Source organism: Dermacentor silvarum, chromosome 1 (genome assembly GCF_013339745.2).
Source record: "Dermacentor silvarum isolate Dsil-2018 chromosome 1, BIME_Dsil_1.4, whole genome shotgun sequence".
In the NCBI taxonomy this organism is placed as follows: Eukaryota; Metazoa; Arthropoda; class Arachnida; order Ixodida; family Ixodidae; genus Dermacentor; species Dermacentor silvarum.
In genome coordinates, this window is record NC_051154.1 from 422,117,940 (window position 1) to 422,122,469 (window position 4,530).

The 4,530-nt window shown below is 45.2% G+C and overlaps 1 long non-coding RNA gene across 1 annotated transcript; it reads left to right on the top strand.

Moving 5' to 3' along the window:
• Positions 1-2,415: 2,415 nt before the first annotated feature.
• LOC125942801 (uncharacterized) lies at positions 2,416-3,648 on the top strand. Its single transcript, XR_007465366.1, has 3 exons — positions 2,416-2,677; positions 3,226-3,347; positions 3,462-3,648. It is a non-coding gene; the product is annotated as an uncharacterized LOC125942801 (long non-coding RNA).
• Positions 3,649-4,530: the final 882 nt, after the last annotated feature.

The following is a 4,530-nucleotide window of genomic DNA, read 5'->3' on the forward strand; positions in this document are numbered from 1 at the left end:
GAGGAGCACTACGTGCTTTGTATTTTATCAGTAGCGCCTTATCATCAATTATGTGGTTCGGATGGCAGTTTTGAGCTTGTTCTTTATTGAAACATGCTGTTCTGTATGTTGTATGCGTGATTCCAAGGAATGCATGCACTGTTCGCTTCACTTTGCTCAGTGCTTGTAGCCTTTGCCTCACGGGTGTATGAGCCATTGCTATGCCGTGCACTGCCGCCGGGATCGGCCTACCATTGTTTTGTGTCCACGTTAAGCCACAAATAAATCCCGGGATCCTAGCCAGAAACAGCTTCAGTGCTAAGAAAAAGGAGCACTATAGCGTGCAGTTGTTGTCGACACAGTGAGTGACGAGTGAAACAAGGCGACCTTGCACTCATGTGCAACTTGTATTCACATGTTGTACAAGAGCGTCGGTGTAGCCGGCACTTGATCGAATGGTGTGGTTCTACGTGGTCATGCAGCTCGCGCCGCGCAATGCGTGTCGGTGAGGTCGACTTTGGCCGGTCCCCAACCAGACTCCTGAAGTCTGGCGGGTTACGGATTCGAGGGCCACCGAAAGCGGCCGCCACGTCGTCCGTGGGCACGGGCGTTGTCAAGGTGTCCATGGTGACGTTGTCGCGGCAGCATAGCCCGTGCCCTCATGGCCCCGGGGCCGCATCGCACGGCGGTCCGCATGGGAGGGCCCAGGATGCAGCCGTCACAACAGCTATGACGGCGTAGTCGTAGTCGAGGGTTTCCTGGGCCGCTCCCGGGGTCCGGAGGACTGGCCAGTTCCAGGCCAGCTGCGGGGAAGACCCCGGCCCTCCTCGGCGAACCGGCGATAGGAACGGCCTCCCGTCACCTCCGCACGACGTCCTTGCCTGGTCTCTGGCCCTCTTGACGCGACACGCTGTTGTTTCGCGTCATGCTTGGAGGCTGACCTGCCGCAGGTATGGTGGCTTGCTTCTGGTTCTGGTTCCTCAGCATCTTGAACGCACGGTCCCGCGCACTGGCTCGCGGCGCGTGAAGTGTGGCCGCCGCGTCGAGTCCTTCTTTTCGCTGTTCTTTATCCTAATCACTGTTGACATGTAGGATTGAGAATGTGTTCTTGCGGGATATCGGAAGTCTGAGATTTCATGGCGTGATGCTGTTGCGTGACAGCTATTTGAATATAGCGAAAGTAACATTTGTATATATATATATATATATATATATATATATATATATATATATATATATATAAGAAAGAATTTCGCGCTGCATAGCGGTGCTAGAAGAAATAAAATTTTTCTGCTGATGCCGGTGGTGTCTAGAGTTTTGCTCTCGACTGTACATGTTCACAAGTCTGTAAGTAAGGCTCCGCGTCTTCAGGAGTTTATTTCATTGGCTAAATCGGAGGGTGTTTCGTGGAATGAAATTTTTTTTGGCAAGCAGTCGGTGTTGATCGAGGCTCTTTTTTACGGCGCAGGGAACTTTCTAGCTTTTCGGCCTTTCTAGCGTTCTTTTAGCCATATTGTTTCACTTATACCTTAAAAACAGCCTTGACTACAAAAAGAACAAGCAAACAAAAGAAAAAAAAAACAAGAAAAAAAGATCAAAAAAATAAATTATAGCAAGACGGATTTTTTTTTTAATTTGCAGTCAGCATTTGCAATAGCGCTAGTGCTTCTCGCCGCTATAACGGTATGACTGTGTATATACCGACAACGGTCGTAAATGCTTTTAAATGTAGGAACAACTACGACGTCTCATACGACGCCGTCACTGGCGCTACCAATTTTTAAGCTTTTATAGCGATCTCAATTATGTGGACACTCCAGGCGCGGCCGTCGCCGTCGCCATGAGGTTCCGTATAAATATCCACGGGCGATAAAATCGTCGCCGCGCGCCGTATGCTGTATGTGCGAGTGAAAGCGTGCGACGGTGAGCCGGCAATCGCGGCTCCATCTCGAGCAAGCAAGGGCGGGAAGGGGGAAGGAAGTGCCAGGCCCCGGAATCTCTCGAGTTCACCAAATGGCCGCAGAGGGCGAAAAATCAACCGCCGCGCGTTCCAGTATAAACGCGCAAGTGGAGCTACTGTAATTTGGTCGCATACTTTAGTTTGTATTTTTTTCTGTTAGGGGCGCTCGACGCGGCTCAATGTATATATAGTAACCGACAAACATAGCTACGGTGTCATTTTTTACAAAATAAACAGTATATTGTTTTTTTGTATTTAACTTCTGTTATTAAAGCACGTGCTTTGTTACTTGAATAAAGGTTTTGAGGCCTCACTGACATGCGATCAGCAGTAGCCCACTGGTATCGATTGCAGTCTGTGCCGTTTATCGATTCAAATTGTTCGGCGGTTATATTTGCGAACGGGGTAGTCGTTTCCTTGAGAAGCATCGTGCAGGTTCGTTTTAATTAGATACTAATAATATCTCAGCCAGTTAATGCGTCCAACATTCGATAGCGGCCCCCAAGCGAACGGGTTTAAAGACGGTGAACTTTATTAGCTGCGGCGTTACACTGGCATAACGGCTGCATGCACGGCTTCCGCCGTTATTGATCTGCCGCTTCTGGCCGCGTAATGACCTGTTGCGTGAAAAAAAAAGTGCTGGCCAGCACGAAAATTCATCGCTGGAACCGAGCACAGTCTGCTTGAAGACTGCCCACGAAAGCGGATTAACCTTGCAGCCCCTGGGCGTGTGCGCTGGTGAGTAAAAAATCAGTGCTTCACATTTTCAACTTTGAATTTATTTGCGTGCGAGCCGGATAAAACAGATTCCTGTCATTTCTTAAAAGTAGAAAATTGTAATTATAACGTTATTGCCCTTCCAAAGCAAATCAAACGAGACTCTTGGTATTTTGCCAAGTTGCTAAAATTGCTAACATGAGTACAGCATAAATAATAAAGTTTTCGCTGTTTCTGCATAAATGATAGATCGAGATAAATTCACTGCACATTACTGAGAAATGTACTTCCGGTGATGTAGTTAGATTAACTGCATTTGAGACATAATAAAATGACTGTGTTTATTACTAGTATCTGGCAGAAACAATTGTCATCTAATCGAGGCTTGACTAACCACAGCCCATACAAGGACACCACTGAAAGAAATGTACACTCAAAACAGTGTTGCGTGTGTATGTGTGCTTTTCTGTCATTGAGCGTTTTGTGCACTGTTCTTTGTCATACATGAATCACAAACTCACCCACACTTGAACCATAGTAATCGAGGCTCTTTTTTCTTTCGACTCCAGCCTCCAAGACGCTGCTCATATTTGGACTCATCACTTTTGACTCTATAGTCTCTCTGGACGTACAAGTCAACAGTGAACGTGTCACCACTGGAAGTAACATCAAGGGCCAGAATCCTCACAGGGTATGTTTCTGAACACTTCAACTAGAACCGTGATTTGCTCATTTATGGGACTGACTTTTGTTTCACCAATATTTCCTTGCATGTGTGTCATGGCTTTGTCATTTCTCTTTTCAGGAAGACGGACAAAAGAGAGATTATTTGTCTGCAAGCTGCCCACGCTAAGCCACAAGAAGCTCAACTGTCACCATAATGACAACAGGTCCTCTTGATCTACGTGCCTCACCATGAAATGTTCGGAAGTTTACCAGATAGAGAGGTGTGAGCCCTACTAGGAAAGCAGCAGTCTACAGTTCTGTATCGTACCGAGCGGGAATGAGAAATTTGACATACAAGCTTAGTGCTTTTAAGGGCGCTTTATGACAATCGGAGAAGTAACATGTTGAGTCCCAATTTGTTTCTTTTCTAGTCATTATAGCCATGACGACCAGAACAGAAACAATGTAGCAAGCTCCTACTTGCTAATGCACTAACTCTGTCATCTGCTCCTTTCAAATCAGTTTGACGGGCATTAGTACCACGAAGTATCACATGCTCCCTCACAACGATAATTTGTTACATGAAACTGCAAATAATTTTAAAATGATCAAAAGCACTCAATGAAATTTTAAGGAAATGATACATCATGTTGACTGAAACTCTGGCAGTCACTCTTAATTTTATTTTTTGTTTAAAGTACCCTCAGGGCCACATGACATTAAAGAGGGGAGTGGTTACAAAGTAGTAGAGTAAAACAAACAAGTGCAGTGAGTTCTTGTAACATAATTATTCTCCTGATTATACAATGTTAGCTAATGTTTTGCAAAGACGTTTGTTCTCTGTGATGGCTACGATACTTGGTGGTTCCATTTCTGATATGTACGGGGCATGAAAGAAAGACTTCGTATTACATGAATCAATTGCCACCTTACTGCGATGATCGACACAGTTTGAAATGCAATGAGGCCGCAGTATGAAGTCGTCATGAAGTGTGTGGTGTGATGGAAACTTTTATGAAATAGTAAAAGATGAGTGACTTTGCAGCGATTAGCTAGTGGAATAAGTGCTAGTTTACATTGAGGTTATACTCACCGTGCGGTTATAATTAGAAATAATGAAACGAGTAGAGTTATTTCGTACTAGTTCAAGTGAAGTAATAATATTAACGCGACTGGGATCCCGTATTGCGGCTGGATATTCGAGTTTC